Source organism: Mustela nigripes, chromosome 1, assembly GCF_022355385.1.
Source record: "Mustela nigripes isolate SB6536 chromosome 1, MUSNIG.SB6536, whole genome shotgun sequence".
Lineage (NCBI taxonomy): Eukaryota > Metazoa > Chordata > Mammalia > Carnivora > Mustelidae > Mustela > Mustela nigripes.
This window is the reverse complement of record NC_081557.1, coordinates 238,160,918-238,182,050: the sequence shown is the minus strand read 5'-3', so window position 1 is coordinate 238,182,050 and position 21,133 is coordinate 238,160,918. Positions and strand designations below refer to the sequence as shown.

General features: G+C 39.7%; 1 protein-coding gene across 2 annotated transcripts in view; it reads right to left on the bottom strand.

The window, feature by feature from the left end:
* Positions 1–21,133, bottom strand: part of GRXCR1 (glutaredoxin and cysteine rich domain containing 1) — a 317,659-nt gene that overhangs the window by 88,057 nt on the left and 208,469 nt on the right. The window contains exon 5 of one of the 2 annotated variants that reach the window (XR_009400915.1): positions 13,517–13,600. The exons of the other annotated variant lie outside the window; for it this stretch is intronic. The gene's annotated coding sequence lies outside the window, so the exon portion shown is untranslated. Of the gene's footprint in view, positions 1–13,516; positions 13,601–21,133 lie in introns of those variants that run through there. 2 annotated transcript variants of the gene reach the window in all.

Here is a 21,133-nt window from a genome sequence, read left to right as displayed (position 1 = left end):
TCATGTCCACCCTGGTGGTTTTTGCATGTGGCTCTGCGTATCACACCATGCCTCCTGTCTCTACAAGCCATGAGTATAAAAAGCATTGTTTTCCTGAGCCTCTCCTCTGTCCTCTCTTGTGGCACCTGACTGACATCTCATAAAAGAATCTAGAACACCAAGTAAATCAGTTACTGGTATAAAGGTTGTGGTAAGCCCCTGACCATCAGGACCTCACCCTGGGGAGGCAGAAGACTACTGCTGCTAATATAAACACATCTCTTAAGAGAAAATGGAAAGACATAAGAAACCAAGCTTCCCGAACATCCTCAGGACTAATAGCTTCTGGTGTGTATCTTTTACATTTGCTGAGTATGTATCTTTTACATTTACTGCGGCAAAGTCAACTCCTAACAGATTTAAGTATCAGAATACTTTTAATGCCAAGCCTGAGAGCCTCTGCAGAACTATTTCCCCACACGTGATCCAAAAGTAGGACACCCTCCCCCCACCCCGCCCCAATGTCCCCATGCGTGCAGTTTCAGGGTGTGCCACTGATCCTAGGACACAAACCTGTGACTTCTCTACCTGTTGGCTTTCTCTCAGCCGGGAGTCCTGGGCAGTTAACACCTGTGTGGAACAGCCCTCCACCACTGATTTATGAGGGCTGGAGAATACATATCCCAGGTTCCTTGCCCCTCTGAAGTGCATACTATATTGTAGGGTTGACCTCTGGTTGTCAAGAGCAGTAACTTGCTCAATAACAATGTTTATTTCCTTCCTTCCCTACTCTGTCTTAATTTCCACTCTTCTACTGGGGCTTCCTGTGATCACTTCACTCAAACCCTTATCTGGGGAACCCAAGCTAAAACAAACATTTACCCTTGACGGGAAAATTTCCCTCCCCTCAACAAAGCACATTGCTATTCTGTTTTTTTATTTCCCGGATTTCAAAGCAAGCTTATCTCCGGTCTCCAAGCTTTCCAAAGATCTTAGTAAAATGGATTTTTTTTCCACTTTCCACTTACTTGTATCCCTTTCTACCTTGAATCCAGGCATTCAAACCATCTTTATTTATTTATTTACTTATTTTTAGTGAAGTCTTTTTTTATTTTTTATTTATTTTTTAAATTTCTTTGCAGGGCTCCAGAATTCATTGCTTATGCACCGCACCCAGTGCTCCATGCAATACGTGTCCTCTGTAATACCCACCACCAGGCTCACCCAACTTCCTACCCCCAGCCCCTCCAAAACCCTCAGATTGGGGAGATTAACCATGAGAGACTGTGGACTCTGAAAAACAATCAAACCATTTTTTGCTATTACTATTTTTCACATGTTCATCTGTCTCTTCCAAGTAATACGTAAAGAGCTTGGGAAAAGGAAGAAACCCAAATGTCCATTGATAGATGAATGGATAAAGAAGATGTAATCTACATATATAATGGAATATTACTCAGCCTTTAAAAAAAAGTTTGAGATCTGGGAAACCTGGATGGCTCAACCAGTTAAGTGACTGCCTTCAGCTCAGGTAGTGATCCCAGAGTCCTGGGATCAAGCCCTGCATCTGGCTCCCTGCTCAGCAGAGAGTTTGCTTCCCTCTCTCCCTCTCCATCTGTGCTCTCTCTCTCTCAAATAAATAAATAAAATCTTAAAAAAAAAAAATGTTGAGATCTTGCCATCTGTGACAAAAATGAACCTAGAAGGTATTATGCCAAGTGAAATAAGTCAGATGCAGAAAGACAAATACCATATGAATTCACTCCTATGTGGAACCTGAAAACAAAACAAAACAAATCAATAAACAAACAAAAGGCAGAAACAAACTCATAAATACAGAGAACAAAGCGATTGTTGCCAAAGGGAAGGGATATGAGGGGTTTGGCAAAATGGGTGAAGGGAAGTGGGGGGTACAGGCCTCCAGTCACAGGATGAATAAGTCACAGGAATGAAAGCTACAATATAGGAAATAAAGTCAGTGGTACTGTAATAGCACTGCATGGTAACAGATGCTAGCTAGCAACACCTGTGATGAGCAGAGTATAATGTAAAAGACTGTGGAATCATTATGTATACATCTGAAAATAACGTAACATTGTGTGTCAACTATACTCAAAAAATTTTTAAAACAAATATCAATGATGTATCTGCAGATGGATAGAGAGAGGAGGTTAGAACCCATTTGAAAGAAACCCTATCCCTCAAGGAGATTGGAAATGTTCAATCAAAGCAGTTTATCTCCTGGCAGTATTTAATGAAGTAATTACTGAAGTAGAGTTATCTGAACTTTTCCCACCTAGAAGTATCCTATACTGAAGTTTTTGCTCATTTACTTCCAGAAGTGTCCAACTTAGCTTCAGGGTCTGATTCTTGGAGGTGGTGAAAATGGTTGATGAGATTAAATGAATTAAATGAAACCCATCCCTCCACTATTTGCCTCCATCAAAGTAAGTAGTTTCTCTCCATCTTGTCCTCCCTCTCCACCTCATTAAATCCCCTTCAAACATGGTGGAAGGGTACCAGCCCATGTGTCTCCATTTCATTTATAACTGTAAAGGAAGGAAATTGACTGTAAAGTTTTTATATGTACAGATTCAGCATTTTTAAAAAGGCAGTTCCATCTGGGAGTGTCACTCTGAGAAGATTAAGGAAATTGTTGAAATAAGTTACAATAATGATCAAATTGCTGGAAAAAAAAATAATAGGCAATTAAAATCAGCAAAATTCAGTTAATTGGTCTGCTACAATTTATACTTTTTAAAAAGTTTTTATTTTAATTCCAGCTAGTTAGCATACAGTGTAATCTTAGTTTCAGCTGTACAATATAGTGATTCAACACTTCCATACAACACCTGGTGCTAATCACCGTAGTCCTCCCTAGTCCCCATCACCTATTTTCCCCAGCCCCCCACCTAGCTCCACTCTGGTTGCCATCAGTGTGTTCTCTATAGTTAAGAATCTCTTTCTTGGTTTGCTGCCCTTTTTTTCCCTTTGCTCATTTGTTTTGTTTCTTAAATTCCACATATTAGTAAGATCATATGGTATTTGTCTCTGATGGACTTATTTCGCTTAGATTTACAATCTCTAGCTCCATCCATGTTGTTTTGAATAGCAAGATAGCAGTTGTTTTTATGACTGAGTAATAATCCATTGCATATATATATATGCAATGGATGTGTGTGTGTGTGTGTGTGTGTGTGTGTGTGTGTGTGTGTGTGTCTTTATCCATTTATCTATTGGTGGAATGCTGCAATTTTTTCTTAAAATAAACCTCTGATTACAATGCTGAGGCATTTCATAAAATGACTCATGTTTTATTTGCTTCTAGAATTGAATTGTCCAAAGGTTTATACAGTCCTGAGTAACACAAAGTTGAGGCTTTTGTTTTTGTATCTATAGGTTTCACATTCTGCTTTCGTTAGCAATTTGCCCTAATGCCATACCTAATTTCTCACTTACTCTCTCTTCCATCTAATTTTCTTCCTCTTTCTGAAACATGTAATATTGGTCCTCGTTAAATAAGCATTCAACCTAAACACAAGATCTGTACCTACTTGCCATGTAAGGACTTGAAATCATTTTATGTATACTGAGATGATTTCCCATGCATTTAAAGACATCTCATACACTTCTTTTCCATAACGGATGCAGATGCAGACATTGCTGCATAAAACCATGGGCTACAAAGTGCAGAAAGCAACCAAGAGTCTTCTTTGATAAATGCATCTTGTTCACAGGGCCATGGTGAAACTTAGACATTTCAATAAAGCAGTCAAGGCCTTATAAAGCACATCAGTTTTTAGACCTCCCTGACCTTATATCTGAAGAACAATTTCACCTCTTCCCCTGACCTGTTACCTCATCCCTCTTTCTCAAATGTCTTACCTTTTGGAGATTTCCTTCATAAAATTTACCAGCATCTGAAGGTACATTATGTATTTATTTTCTTTTTTTTTTTTTAATTTGATTACCATCTGCCTTTTCAAGCCAAACTCAGGAACTTTGGATTGTCCCTGGTGTATACATAGCACCTGGAAATATATCTGGCACAGAACAAGTACCTCCTACATTTCTGTTAAGGAAAGCAGTAAAAGAAAATGGGAGGGCAGTAAACGGTGGAAAAGAAAACTGATTTTGGAGTTGGAACGTCCTGAATTTGTGACACAATTTCATTGCTTCTCTTGTCGTTGTCGTTTCCAGCTTTAGCAAGGTGCAACTGGCAAATAAAATTGTAAGATATTTAAAAGTATGCAGCGTGATGATTTGATATATGCATACATGGAAAGGATTCCCCTTCATTGAGTTAAAACATTCCACCACTCCACATACTTAGCTTTTCGTGTAGGTGAGAACATTAAAGTTTTACTCTGTTAGCAAATTTCGATTATACAATACAGTGTTATCAACTATAGTCACTATGTTATACACTGGATCCTCGGACCTTATTCATCTTATAACTGAAAGTTTGGATCCTTTTACCAACCTCTCCCTACTTTCTTCACTGTCAACCATTTTCCTACTTTCTGTTTCTACGAGTTCTATGGGTATACATATATATATTTTTTAATATTTTTATATATTTTTTAGAGTCCACAAACAAGTGATACTATGTGGTATTTGTCTTTCTCTGTCTGGCTTATTTCACTTAGCATAATGCCTCCCAGGTTCACCCATGTTGTCTCACATGACATAATTTCCTTCTTTCCTGAAGGAAGAATAATATTCAATTGTATATATATCATACTTCCTTTATCCATTTATCCATTGACTGACACTTGGGTTATTTCCATACCTTGGCTATTGTTAAATATTGTTGCTAGAAACATGGGAATCCAAGTATCTCTTTAAGACAGTGATTTTGTTTCCTTTGTATATATACTCAGAAGTAGGATTGCTGGACCGTATGGTGGTTCTTTTTTTAATTTCTCGAGGAACCTCCATACTATTTTCCATAGTAGAAAATACTAGTTTATTGCTTTTTAAATGTATGAACTCAGGCAGATTATGTAAGTTCTCTGAGCCTCTGTTTCCTTATATATAAAGTGGAATTATCTTTACTTCTTTCATTGAGTTGTTTTAAGGATTAGTTGTGAAATATAGGTAAAACTATCAATTCATCAATCATTATTCCTGGCATATTCCATGCACACATGTGTACACATGCACACATGTGTTTATTACAAAATTCTCACCTTGTTTCATATAAATATTTCTAAAAATTTGATATCTATATGAAATCAAGGCAGTAGCAGCTACTGAGTGTTCTTGAATCTGAAAGTGAAACATAGGACTATTTATCTAGGACCTTCCATAAATTAGGGAACCTCCCCAAAGTCAGATTTTCCATGTTTATTACAAATTCCTGCTGTCTATTGCCTTTTCTACTTTAGATCATCAAGGGAATTGCTTGTCATTTTAGTATCACAATCAGTTGTGCAATTTGTGGTAATTTTTACCAATGGTAACAATGGTGTTTGTTAATGATTTACCTTTTAATATAAAGTAGCGCGAATTCAAGGTTATCCCCATAATGACTTCATGCTCAGTCACTAGCATTCTGAGATAATCCTTGAGTGAGAAAGATTAGAAAGAAGGTACCCTCCAGAAGGCAGGTATCACCTTGCCTATGGAATGATGCCTAGTTAATAAGCAATATCTATTATGTACGTCTCTGAAAAACAAACAAACATGTAGACACATCTTTGGAGATTTTTTAGGAATTGGTGTTTGCAGGAATACTGTGTGTGTGCACCGCCTATCCTAGTGACAGATGGTGATGCAGAAGCATGGGGCGAAGCTAGGAAGAGAAGGGATTAAATTGGTAATTTACATGTTGCTCGGAACACATTTTTAAGCCAAATTACAATTATGCTATTTGTATACTGTGAAGTAAAAGAAAATTTCTATACACAAAAAGCAAAGATCAAGGTAAATATTTGGCTAAACAGTCCTTTTTCTTTTTAATTGGCAAAGTTACCCACTCTAATAGGAAAGATATTTGGTTTGCATGTGTGTTAGGTTATTGAGAGGTTTTCTTATTGGTCCTGGAATGGCTACTGAGACCATAAACTGAGAACAGGAGCATAAATCACCTAATAATTGGAGACCAACCTAATAATTGGAGACCTCCTGGGTTTATTAAGAAATAAAGGAGCTCTGTTATCCTCCAACCACCTCTCCCACTCAGTTCAACACCGCCCACCCCACCTTATATCAACAGAAGACAAAGGGGAGCAGAGAGGATCCTTAACATGACTAGTTGTTAGCTTGCTCTGTAGAGAGTCCTATTCTTGCTCTCCGACAGTCATGCCCTTCCCTGTAAAGCGAGGGACAAAGGGATGTGCCTATCCAGAGCCCACAAAGACTTCTTCCCTGAGGAACACAATGGCTCCACCCAAATGGTGACCAAAGCATGGCTGCTCAAAGCAGGTGTCAGGAAGTCAAACAGAGCTTGAACATGTTAGCTCCAGCAACTACACACAAGTGTGCAAGGCCACAATCAGTGTAAAACAGATCTAGGCCTGGAAAGATAAGGATAGTAGACTTGGGACCATGGGTGGAGAGAAGGGCTGGGATAGTTCATCCCATGTTAACACACAAAATTGCAAGGAATTCAAGAATTTTAAATTTTAACCTGGCCTTGAAGATCATTATGAATATATGTATATATATTCATATCATATCATCCATATATATATTCATATATATATACATATATCAAGATAAGCATACAGATACATTTCTTTTATACTTTGTTGGCTTGATATATAACTCTTTCATATTTAGACATAGGGTGTCTAGACCTCCATCTGTACTCATGCCCCAAGCCCCACAGATGTTAGGGCCAGGCAACAATGCCCTAGAGACATCTAGCAAAAGCCAACCAGTATTAGCCAAGAGATAAATGAGAAACACTTGTCACTTTCAATCACTTTTCTCCTTCCTGAAGCATGAGCATGGGGACTTAGGAAAGGGAGGAGGGTGAGGAAAGGGAAGGCAGATGGCATATTCTAGAAGCAGAACACACCCTCTCATCTCTCCAAGTCCTTCTAGCCCTAAGTCAAATCAGCTGGAAGTGAAATAAAAGCGTTGAATGGAATAAGAGAAGTAATGTCTTAGGAGTAGAAAAGTTTGGCATAATTATGGGATTTGTCTGAGATGTTTATGAAATAAAAAAGACTATTTGGTGAATCTCACCAAATTCAGACTATTCAAAAAACTATTTAGAGATGAACTAAGTGTGTGTGTATGTGTATCCATTTGCAGTATTTCCCATGTACAAGAGGCCCCACGCCAACCTTCTAACGAGAAAATACCCACCATCCTCCATCATTGTATTTCTCGCAGTGGAGTCTTCAGTAGCCAGAATCATGGTACTGTTCTGAAGTCCCAAATTTAGATGATCCTTAGACAAAAAGAGGAAAATCTAGAAATGGGTAACACTGGGGCTATGGGTATAAATGGAACCTGTGTGGATGCCTCATTGTTATTTATTTTCTGGGACAGAGATTTAAAAGGAAATTATTGTAGGTCTGGATAATACCCCTAGAGAAAAGCCTATTGGCAATAATTAATCACCCTTTGCTTACTAACGATTGAAGGAGAAAAACCAGAGAGAAGAGCTATGAAGATCACTATAATAAGGATTTAATCAGGACTAATGTAATGTCTTGATGTAGGGAATAAGGAAAGAATACAACATTTGAGTTCCTGAAAATTACTCTGAAGAAATTTTTGCAAGAACTGAGAAGAGGAAAGAAGGGAGGGGAAAAGGAAGGAAGGAAAGAAAGATGAAAGGAAGGAAGGAAGGCAGATTCTTCCGGATTATTTGATAACATGAACGACTCACTCCCATGCACTCCACAGAGGTGGGACCTGAAGCTGAACCTCGGTACCTACCTTCTGATGGGTGCTCTGCACATACCATGTCAACACATTCTCTAAGCTTCCAGCTCCTCTACATATGATTACCACACATTACACTGTTATTTGCTATTTCTATGTGACACCTTGTCCCAACACATATATCATAATTTAGTAATTGGTTTTGAACGCTGTGCTGTCTGATGTGTGCATTAAGGGCAGATGGCGGGGGAAGCAAATTAGTTCTCACACTAGTTCATCATAAGCTGTAAAATAAAAGCCTTTTTGGCTGAATGGAGAAGAATATGATTAGAAATATTAAAATTTTGTCTTTAGTTTGGATAACTGCCAAGGAATGTAGTCACTGTCTATGCTCGGGGCTCATCCTTCCCCCCCCACGCCTCCCCCTTCACCTTCCCAATTGCTGACTCCAAGTAAGGCAGTCAGTTCTAGAAGTCAGTGTATCCCTTATCCTGTAATTAGCTCTTCCTGCCAGAAATGCAGAAGCAGCACACTGCAGAAAAGCCCTCCCTTGGATGGTCAGCAGTGCCTAACTCCCTACCTTCTCTTCAAACGCAAGTCAAACTTTTTGCTTCTCTCTCTGAGAGCTAAGGTCCTTTCCCTTGTGCCACAAAAGCCATAATGCTTTGTTCAGTGGAGACACTTCACAGGCGTGCTAGAGATACACATGATAATTCGACACACTCCATATCTCTCCAAGCAAACCGGTAGTAATCATCCTCCTTGAGAGTTACAGAAGTCAAGGACAGATTTCCAAATCATTAATGGAAGTGGAGAAGAACTATTATAGAAATTTACACCCCTATAAATTAAAATTTTAAGCTCCGGGAAGAAAATAAAGGGTGAGTTTGGAGAATTGGTGTTTGTTTATTTGTTTACTCAGTACATAATACGTGCTGGGAATTGGCCAGTGCCCGTTGGTTTCATGTGTTCTGAAGGGTCCAGTGAGAGCAATCAAGAAAACACGGCTTGTGGGTTTCTATATCATTCAAATGTATTTTCACATTCTGTCAAACCCCGAATTCTGAGGGCACTGATGTGAAAGGTCTGAATCTTTCTGTGTTTGGAATCACAGTACCCCAGGTATACCCTGGAAAGGAATGACGTTTGACAGTACACCTTTACAAAACAGAAAGCAAAAGAAAATGGCACACCTTAAAAATATCATGTCCAAGAAAGGAGACTAAGAAGCTAGCCTGTGGTCTCCAATTCAAATGCCCACAGGAGATAAGCAGGCAATGTAAACAGGAGGAGCTTGGACCAGGTATAAAAAACCGACAGAGTAGATATGAGGATAAATCCCGAGGACTCTTGAACTTTGGGTTAGAGACATAATAAAAAGTACAAGAAGTAGCATTTTTGGAAAGAGCAACTGTGTCCCCTACGCAGCTCGACCTGATGTCACCTGAGAAAGTACAGGCCCAGGTACGTCGAGAGACGCTACTAATCTGTATTTATGTAAAATCTCCTGATTTAAAAATATTAGCAACTAATAGAGGGTTTTTTTTTAACCCGGAGTATTATTAAGTCATATGATAGTTATTATTAAAATGTCAGCTAGGGGGCACCTGGGTGGCTCAGTGGGTTAAAGCCTCTGCCTCTGCCTTCGGCTTAGGTCATGATCTCAGGGTCCTGGGATCGAGCCCCACATCGGGGTCTCTGCTCGGCAGGGAGCCTGCTTCCTCCCCTCTCTCTCTGCCTACTTGTGATCTCTGTCTGTCAAATAAAATAAATAGAATATTAAAAAAAATAAAAAATTAAAAAATAAAATAAAATAAAACAAAATGTCAGCTAGTAGAGCTCCCTGCTTGAGCCTAGATAGATTCACCCTGACATTTAGCATGTATAAACAGATGCAAAGGGGAGAGTGCTCTAGGACTTTATTCACGTGAGTAAATTCAGACACCTGCTGGCAAATAACTCCAGTGTCAGAAGAGAGATGGTCAAGGTACAAGAATATGTTATAAAATTGATGGGAGGCAGCATGGGGGATGGGGGATCTGGGGACAAGTATCCTTTATGTTGTCATCTGCTCCTTCAACAGAAAGCACAGAGAGGACACAGATTGCACGGAGCACTGGGTGTGGTGCAAAAACAATGAATACTGTTATGCTGGAAAGAAATTAAAAAAAAAAAGAAAAAAGAAAAAAAGAAAGCACAAAGAGCTTCATCACAGACCACTTGGGCACCTGCAGGAGCAGAAGCAGTGGGTTTTTCTATGGGTTCTCTCCCCGCTCACAGTGTTCACTTTGTAATCAATCAAATATACCAGTTAACTGATTATAGCCAATAATTACTGAAAGCCAAGTAAAATGGCACTCTGGAAGATATAAGACGTGCTCTTGGGGAATATGCAGTCTAGAAAGGAGCAAGACAGACACACTGAAACATTAAGGAACGACGCCTGTGGCCAGCAACAGCGGGAGGTAGAACAAGAAGGCGGAATGAGGGGAGGAAAGCAAAGGGATACCACAAAGTCAAGGGTGAGATCCAGTCCTCTCCTGCCGTGCATCCCAAACTGTGGTTTGCAAAGGAGTCCCCTGGGAATCTTGTTAAAAGGCAACTCTGGTTCCCCAGGTCCCGTGGAGCAAAAAATTCTGTTTCTTACAGTAAACTTCCAGGTGCAGCTGCTGGTCCTTACGTGACATGTTAAGAAACAAGGGGGCTCAACTCTCTCTGGGAACTTTAGCGCTCCGAGGAAAAAACAAAGCTTTGTCGAGGCTGGAGTTGCTCAAGAAATACATGACAGTGACCCCGGGTTTATCCCTTGGTGAAGGTGAAGCTGGCATGGCAAGGAAGACACTCACCGGGGCGACTTCGGGAGAAATATTAGGTGCATGTAAAACTGATCTCAAACCATTGGATCTATACTCAGATACGAGTCAGCGCTGGCAGTGCTGGAATCTTCAAACACATACTCGCCAGTGAGGTTCCGTATTGTGTCTCATAACATTAATAAACTAAACATTAAGGGGCCTTTTTCAAGGATATCCTTCCTTCCTGTCACTTTGTCTAATTCCTGTCTTGTTTCCCTGGCAGAAGACTATCGTGGGCGCTTCATAGTCCCAGTTGTTCCCATTCTATACATTAGTATTGAGGTAGCCTTTCTGCCCAGGACAGCATCTTTTAGAGTCAGATGTATTCACTCTAAGAAGCTCTTATCTAAGAAGCCCTCTGTACCTCCTTCACCCTGCCTGGCCACCTGTTTCAGAGTCTCTTTAATTAAAACGAGTGTCAGTGACTCCATTTGTCACTCTCCCCGTGTAAGCGAGAGGAATCATGAAGTCACGAGTCGCTGCCCATAAAGCCCTCGTCCTCGAGTCTCAGCTGAGCTGCAGACACAGAGCATTTTCAGTGGAAGTTGTTCCAGCCCTTCATTTGGGATTAATTACTCTGCAGGAGCAGTCTGCCTAGTAGAACAAAACAATTTTCATTCATCAGCTGTGAGTGTGAAATTAATGAAAGCCACAATCTCATCGGAATGCAACACTAAGTTCTCATTTGTGCTATCAATACTGGAGGAAATGAGATACTTTTTGCCCCCCTCTCTGTATTTCTGCTCTCAGCAATAACATCAGATTAGACTTTCATAAATGCCAAGGATACATACACACATACACACACACAGAAAGAGAGAGAAAATACCAAATGTATTGGGAAAAGAGCAGTAGCCTCTTGCTTTTGTATAAAAGCAAATTACAGAAGCTATCAGTGTTCTCTTTAAGGAAATAATCCTTAGCTTTATTTTCCCCCAAGCTTTCTTCTGTGACCCTAAACCACCACACACTATTAACGTAAAAGATCATAGGGAGAGAGAGCATAGATTTCCAGTCTCAAGGTTTTTATCAGCATATACATTAATTCATTGAAAATCTCCATTTAAATTTTAATTACCCTGGAGACTGAAAGTGCCCTGGATAAGGAAGACACCAAAAGACTGGATCTCAGAGGTTCTGGTCAGCACTCATAATGGCAGCTTCCTGAGTCCAAATCACTGGATACATTCTCCCCGCCAAAAGTAAGATCAATAAGGAGCAAAAATAAAATGACACATTCCAAGCATCAGCATTACCAGGAGAGAAAGAATGGTATGAGCTTCAAATTAACTTAAAAAAATATCCAGATTATGAAAGAGGTCCCTCCACCACCATCATTAGATTCGCTCACTGAAAGGACAGGCAATTAATGACAGACAAGCAGTAGTGAGCAAGCCTATTACCCAGATTTTGGTTTCCTAATGCCATTCTGCCCCGAAAGGTACCAAGGCTCTTTGAAGAAGTGGTCGATTCCTGAGATTCCTCAGAGAAGGTATAAAGTGAGCTTGGAATGCCTTAAGACAAAAAGTCAGGAAGAAATTGATTATTTAATTAATTTAATCAAATTATTTAAGAAATTTAATCAAATTGTTTAAGAAATTGATTAGGAGATGTGATACACACACATACACACACACAGGAATACTATGCAGCCATCGAAAATCACAAAATTTTGCTATTTGCAATGACATGGATGGAACTAGAGGGTATTATGCTAAGTGAATAAGTGAATAAGTCAATCAGAGAATGATAATTATCATATGATCTCTCTAATAAGAGGAATTTGGGAGGCTGGGCAGGTTTTCATGAGGGGAAGGGAGGGAAAAATGAAACAAGATGGGACCAGGGAGGGAGACAAACCATGAGAGTCTCTTAATCTCAGGAAACAAACTGAGGGTTGCTGGAGGGGAGAGGGATGAGAGGGTTATGGTGGCTGGGTGATGGACATTGGAAAGGGTATGTGCTATGGGGAGTGCTGTGAGTTGTCTAAGACTGATGATTCACAGACCTGTATCCCTGAAACAAGTAATACATTATATGTTAATAAAAAAGATTGATGGGGCTGGGGACTTGGATGGCTCAGTCATTAAGTATCTGCCTTTGGCTCAGGTCATGATCCCAGTGTCCTGGGATTGAGCACTACATTGGGCTTCCTGCTCAGTGGGAAGCCTGCTCATGCCTCTCCCACTCCCCCTGCTGTGTTCCCTCTCACACTCTCTCTCTGTGTCAAATAAATAAATAAAGTCTTTTAAAAAATTGATTAAGTTGTGTCAGAAAGAGACCAGTGCTAGTTTAAGGGGTTCCTACTGGTCCAAACTGGAAGATTTAAAGTATTAAAATAAATAAGGACAGTAATGGATTATAACCCAGTGAATAAGAGTCCACAAGTCTACATGCTAATAATAAATAGATGGGATAAATAAATCTATAAACAAAGGAGAAACAAAATATTTCTTACAGAAGACTACTAAGCACTGTAGGGGGAAAATCTTCATTGTGCAAACATAATTCTAAAAATTTATTTAGGCAAAAGTTATCAATATGTACTTAATCTTGGGTGTACAAATTTGATGAGCAATGAGATAATCACACAACCTCAAAGTATCTCCCAATAAATTATTTATTAACAGAACGAGAGCCCAGAAATGGACCCTCAATTCTATGGTCAACTAATCTTCAAAAAAGCAGAAAAGAATATCCAATGGAAAAAAGACAGTCTCTTCAATGAATGGTGCTGAGAAAATTGGACAGCCACAGGCAGAAGAATGAAACTGGACCATTCTCTTACACCATACACAAAGATAAACTCAAAATGGATGAAAGACGTCAATGTGAGACAGGAATCCATCAAAATCCTAGAGGAGAACATAGGCAGTAACCTCTTCAACAGCGACCACAGCAACTTCTTTCAAGACACGTCTCTAAAGGCAAGGGAAATAAAAGCAAAAATGAACTTTTGGAACTTCATCAAGATATAAAGGTTCTGCACAGCAAAGGAAACAGTCAACAAAACTAAGAGCATACCCACTGAATGGAAGAAGATATTTGCAAATGACATTACAGATGCCTGGAAAATAGTATGGAGGTTCCTCGAGAATAGAAATAGAGGAACCCTAAAAATAGAGCTACCCCACTACCCAGCAATTGCACTTCTAAATATTTATCCCAAAGATACAGATGTAGTGAAAAGAAGGGGCACATGTACCCCAGTCCACATAGCATAGCAACAATGTCCACAATAGCCAAAATGTGGAAAAAGCCCAGATGTCCTTCAGCAAATGAATGGATGAGGAAGATGTGGTTCATATATACAATGGAATATTACTCAGTCATCAGAAAGGACGAATACCTACCATTTGCATCGACATGGATGAAAGTGGACAGGATAATGCTAAGCGAGATAAGTCAAGCAGAGAAAGACAATTATCTTACGGTTTCACTCATTTGTGGAATATAAGGAATAGTGCAAAGGACCATAGGGGAAGGGAGGGAAAACTGAACAGGAAAAAAATCAGAGATAGAGACAAGCCATGAGAGACTCTGGACTTGGGGAAACAAACTGAGAGTTACAGAGGAAAGGGATAAGGTAACCAAGTGATGGGTATTAAGGAGGGCACATCTTGTGATAAGCACTGGGCGTTATACACAACTGATGAATTGTTGAATACTACATCAAAAACTAACGATGTATTATATGTTGGCTAGTTGAACATAATAAAAACAACAACAAAATAAAACAAAAAACAAGGAATCTGAAGAAAAATTAAATAAAATAAGAAAAATGACTATACAGTGTAGATACTAGACAATACCATAATAAAGTTATCACAAGTAATATTATTCATAAGGAATAAATGGACATATGCCTTCAGATGTGATACCCCCAAAAAGATACATCATTTACATAATATCCCAGCCAAAAATGTGTAACCTAAATCTAGTCATGAGGAAACATCAGAGAAACCCAGATTGAGGAATGTTCTACTAAATAACTGTATTCTTCAAAACGTCAAAGGCATGAAAGACCAAAAAACATTGACTAGCATTTATCAAAATGATAAATTTGCATATGCTACATATCGGCTCATGACTATTTTTAAGCCTGTGGTTTTCCCTGATGTTTATAATTTACTTTCTTTTCTCTTGATTAATGTGTCGATGTGTCTCAGGTAACCCATAATGTTTCCTAAATTCCAAAATTTTCTCATCTCTTGGTTTGTGCCTTTCTTTTTTGTAAAAGTCATGCTTAATTTTTTTTTCCTGAAATGATATGAGGAAGGCAAATGCTCCTGAATCTTTGCATGTATGGAAACATTTTTGTTCTATATTTATACTTGATTAGTAGTTTTCCTGGGAGAGATATTCAAATCTGTTCAAAATCATTTTTCCAACAGATGCCCAGTCAAGATAGCAGTTACTATGAAGTTATAATACCTAGTAACTTTAGGTATAGATATGCCCCAACTCAATGCTCCAAGTAGTATGGGAGATTAAAATGAAAAAGGGTAGGGGTGCCTTGGTGGCTCATTGGGTTAAAGCCTCTGCCTTTGGCTCAGGTCATGATCCTGGAATCCTGGGATGGAGCCCCACATCAGGCTCTCTGCTCAGTGGGGAGCCTGCTTCCTCCTCTCTCTCTGCCTGCCTCTCTATCTGCTTGTGATCTCTGTCTGTCAAATAAATAAATAAAATCTTTAAAAAATATATTTTAAAAAAATGAAAAGGTAGATCTTTTGGGAAAAAAAAATCAAAAGAAGATATTCACATCAAGGACCAGAAATAGAAACAAAGTGTTAGGTGGGGAGAAAGTGACATAGTTCCCAAAGCAATAGACTAAAGCCAGACTCATTACTTAAAATGGGGTGAGGCTAGGACTTATCATTTCATGACTGGTACTAGGGAGTAGGGAGGGCGGATAAACTCATTAGCTGCCTAGAAATACAGCTTATACAAAATATAGCAAGACAGAGCCCTGCCAAAAAGAACCTGAGCCAAGCTACCTCCTGGTTTTGTAACTGGATACAAAACATACCCAGTATCACCAGAGAACAAAAGTCTTAAGTAACCATTTAAGATGTTCTTCTCTGGACTGAAGTGATGGTGCCAAAACTACCAGACTGGTCAGTGGAGAGAGAGAAAGAAATGTCCTATTTGAGGTGACCTTGCACACCTTAATTCCAAATGTGTGAAGAAAATAAACTGAATTCAAAGAAGAAGTCAGTACAGGTAAAATGAAAATACCAAGGCAGTCTAAAGAAGATTTTGTATCAGACACTTCTCACACACCACTTCAGATCCTCATGGTGTCACATCTCACATATCCCATTCCCCACTGTGGTGATCAGCTTTGCATAGGTTCTGACCAGTTTCAAGCTGATACAAGCCAACAGGGCTCATGGAAGTCCTGTCCTGCATCTCTTACTCCTGCCCAGTGAGTAGACTTAGGTTGACTCAACACTAGATTGATTTGTTTTTTTTCAAGTACAACTGATGGCTTTAAAATTTGCCTTATTAAAGTCACAAGAACCATGTTCATATCACCATTATCAGTACTTTAGTTTCCCAATTTCTCAATTATGTGCGTTAGATAATAAGGGCAAAGTGCAGAATGTTGACATCACTACACAAAAATTGCCATGCCAATACTAAAGTATTGACGAGCGTATACGATTCCAAATCTGGCATATGAAAATAGTTTAGAGCTGTCATTTGAATATGAAGTAAAGCATTTCCCATATGCATGAGCTATTTGTATTTTTTGCCATGAGCTTTGACTTCCTTCTATTTTTTTGTATTTTGCTTGTTTTTGTTGTTTATGCAAAAAATTCAGCTTCACATATTTCTTTGAACATTTCTAAATACACTGAAAGCAAATTACAATGTGCCAATATAAAAATGAAGAATGAATTCTACCATCTATCTCCAGGCCCCTTTCAGTGCTAGATTTTTATGATTCTGTGGAAACAAATATGATTTTAAACAAACAACAGTTTGTTATCAACCCATGAAATGTTTTTCTTAGTGTATATCACATATTCATGCCAGATAACCTCCACAAATCCCTATGACCCTTGTTTAAATATCAATTTTTTAGATATCTTATCCAAACAAGACACTGAAAAGTGAAAGGCGTCCTAAGAATTATACCAAGGCACTAGTTAAACTGCAGGGGAAACTGAGACATACAGTCACCTTATCTCTGTTTGCCCTCATAGCTGGCTAGAGCTGACTTTTGGGGTCCTCACTAAGAATCCAAAACAGCTCTCCAGTCTTATCTCCCCCCATTTCCACACACAAACTGTCTTTATCGGCTCCCAAACATATCTGAGGTCTGCTGAGACTCACCTCCCCATTTTCTAAGGTAAGTATATCATATGTAATAAAGCGTTATATGCCAGACACTGTTCTAATCTCTATAAACATATTCCTTGTTTTAACCCTCATGATTCCTTATTTTAATCCCCACATGAATTAAGTATAATTACTAACTCATATTTAGAAATGAGGCAACTTCCTTATCCTTTCATCCCTAGATCTCAGAATCCTCTGACCTCCTAGTAAATATATTTTCTTCTAGTTATTTCCCTATTCACCCATACTACCTTACAGTATTTCATCTCTCAGTGTGTCATCTTCTCCCCTTTATTATTATTCATAATGTTATATGTTATATATTATTATTCATAATGTTATGTGTTTGTGTCTAATTCTTGAGAGTAGGAGTCCTATGTTTATTATTACTGACTTATTGCTTTTTTAAAATTTCGTTGTTACTGCTTTGTTGATTTTATATATATCAAAGACATATTTGGATATCTAGTAAACTTCTTTCAAAATAGATCCATGTTCCATTGTTTTGGAATGGCCTTAAATCAGATTAGATTTTCTCTGTTCGGGAAAAGCAGTCCATCGCAAAATCAAAATGTACTCAATTCATTCAGTCCACAGGTATTTATGGACATATATTACATAGCAAGTACTATGCTAGGCACCCAGGATATGGAAATTTAAAATACAGTCCCTCACAGATCTCTCTGTGGCAGGCTCAGCAGTAAATTTAGATTTCTGTGTTAGAGCTATAGTATGTTGTAATGGGGCTTTAGTAGAGCTATAATAAGGGAATTTCAAGAGCTATAGAGGCATTTAATACTAACTGGGGGGAAACGTGGAAGCTTCCAGGAAAGAGGCACATCTGAGTTTAGTTTAAAAGATTGAGTTAACTAAGAGAGAAAAGTGGCAGCATTTCAAGATTTCAAGAAGAGAAATCAGCATGCACCAAAAACAAAGGGGGAAAAAAATCAGATTATATAAAAGGGCAAAGTATTGTTAGAGTAACTATATTGATACATATAGGCTCTAAGGGTTACCATGTCCAGAGATGAGACTGGAAGAGTAAAATAGAAAATCAGGGTAAGCTTTGTAAGTCATGTGTATCAGCTGCCTCTTTGGTTCCATCTCCCAACCATGGCTTCGAGAAACAGTTCCACATGAACTTTGTTTCATTTTGTTCTGAGAGATACTCCCTGTGAATTTGTGCCATACATCTTTTGCTTTGAGCTCTGGGTTTTCTCCAGCTCCTCAGGGTGGGCTCTGAAAGAAGACCCCTTAGCTTTTAGGCATATGGAGCCTAGAAATGCGTGTGTGGTGAGTGGGGGGTAGAGATCTCTTGGGGCGATCCCCACCAAAGGGAAAGTGCCCATAAAAAAATGCTTCTCCCTGTTGATGTGGATTTTGAAAGGTGTTTTAGACACTCCTTGGAAGTTCCCAGCAGGATGTGACTCAGAGAAACCCTAGTTGCTCATGGCTGTAATCAATGCACCTTTGAATTGGTTTTATCTCCTTACTTCTTCCACATTCCTCTAGCTCTTCCTCCTGCCCTGAGATCACTTTCCCAACAAACGACCTGCATGCAAGTCCTTATTTCATATTCTGCTTTTGGAAAGAACTCAGGCTCATACAGCAGACTAGCAAGTTTGACTTTATATGTAAATGCGACAAAGAGCCATAGGTTTGTTTTCAGCAGGAGAGTAACATGATTAGCTTTTCAGTTGTATGAGGAAGAAATCCACAGGAGGCTGAGAAATGGAATGGGGGAAAGTTTCTTCATATCTATGGCAACATAAAGTTACTGAAAAAACCCTGGAAGTAAATGGATTTCTTTTAATGAGAAAATGACAATAATGGCCTTTAAAAATGGCTAACCAGATGGCACTTTCTGATTGCATTTTGTGGAAAAGAAAAATGTGCCGGGACTAGCTTTGGCTGTAGGATAAATTATTACGTTGATAGAGATTGAGGTTTGGGGGCTCTCCTACTCTTCACCTTTTCCTGTTTTGACATTCTTTTCAGAAACTTTTTAGTAATAACCATGGTGTGCTGGTAAACTACTTTCAGGGAGAGGAACAAAGCCCCAATTTCCAGTGTTAGCCAATTTCTGTTTTAGGAATACTCCCACCACAGCCAATTTCAAACTGCCAAGTGTTTCACAACTGACTCACTAACTTCCTGAATATTTAACAACCCTCTCTCCCCAACACCATTGCCACTTCCACAGGAAAGCCTCTGGCTACTCAACACAGGCAACCAGCACTCCAGTTTCCTCTCTTTCTCAAGATGCTAACTGCCTTTCAGGGCTTTTCCATGAAATCTTTTCAGGAGAGATCCCCCAGCATCCTGAATTTTGATCCTGTCCCCATCCAACGCTTCCCCTCCCTCCTCTCCAGATAACACCATTTTCTGTTTACAGGGTGTGGTGGATGCTAGGGTGTGTACACACCCCTCCCCTTCTCCAGGCTGGTACACTGTCCTCAGCGGCTGTGAATGGGGGCTGCGAACTCTTCTCAGCTGCCTCTTCCTCTGAGTAGATGATAACTCCCTCAGATGAATGGGAGCCACTTTATCCAGGAGACAGCAGTGGGTAAGGGCAGCCGACCACTGACATGACACAGGACCTCAGAGTGACCTACCAGGACTAATAACTCATCTTAATAAGACCTAATGAACAAGAAGATCTACATATAATAAGACACACTGCTCCAGAGTGTGGGCGATAAATCCCACAAAGAGCCAAGAACTTTCAACTCCTGGTGAATTATTTAGGAGTCTGGTGGACTGAGGCATGTTGGAACCTCCTCTCAAAAGAAAAAGACAAATTATTTTGCTCCTTCTACCTCTAAGAAAGAAGCAGAATTCTTGGTAGACCTCCTCAGGTGTTAAAGGACACCTCCATTTATCACGTGGCACAGAAGCTCGCTTGTTTGGGCCAGGGCTCACACAAAGACCAGCTACAGGCTGAAATATGAGCAACCCCGAAGTGTGGTTCCCACAACCCAGCAGATTCCATGTTCTTTGAGTATCTTTAGGGAAGAAGGGCCGTCAGAATCTTTAGCCAGCCACAACAAAGACACAGCACCAATCCCTAGGGCTATGGATCAAGACCAAGACCATGCCATACCATGTACCATACTGTCCAGAACCTACCACCTGACAGGCTTCAGAACAGCATCTTGAAGGTACAGATGATGCATTAGCTTGGAGATGACAGCCTGTGGGAAGGGGTATCCTTCTTCAGGATGCCACTTACACCTTAAGCCAGGGGTTATTCTATGGTGCTATATTGTCAATAGCTAGAATTCATAGGTCCAGGAACCAATAGGAAGATGTAAGGATGGTCCCATTCACCATTACTCCTAGGTACCCAGCTGGGTAATTCCTACCACTTGAGGTGTGTGATTAGTTTCAAGTTCTTGGTCCCAGAAGGGAATACTTCCACCAAGTAACACAGTGAGAGGCTCACTAAACTTAGAGCTATAGTTGACACAGGTTCACCATGACAACACTCTAGTTAGTATAAAAAGAAGTTACTGTACTGGCAGAAAGATTTGACCCTGGTTGTCTCAAAGAGATAGACCTGCTGCTACATATTAGGGACAGACAAAAATACATGTGGTACTCAGGTGCCTCTCTTAGTACTCACTTGGTTTTAAATGTAAGTGGTCGAGTACCGCAACCATTGCTTGACAAGGGCATAGTGATCATAGATAGACTCAGACTCTACAAGGACTTAAAATATGTGCCAACCAAGCAAACCACCTAGAGCAGCAGAAGGGTAGGAGGAGGGGGTCTGAAATGGATGATAAAAGAGGGACGAAATAAATACCAGTTATCACTTCAAGACCAACAATAGTGCAGGGGTTATAACTTATCCTATTAACTCTTCCACTCGCTGTGGCCAGTTTGTGCCTGGAAGGAATACACTTCATGGAAGAAGCAAGTAAATCTGAACAAGGCAAGAGGTAGACTATAGCGGAAGCTCCCAGGCTCCTTTTCACCAGGCTGGCTGACCCATTTCCCCCTGCAACCCCGACATTGTGAGTACTAGCTGCTCAAACCTCACAGCTTTTCTTTTCTCTGGATAAATGTCTCAGCAGAATGGATGACGCCTTGACACACACACA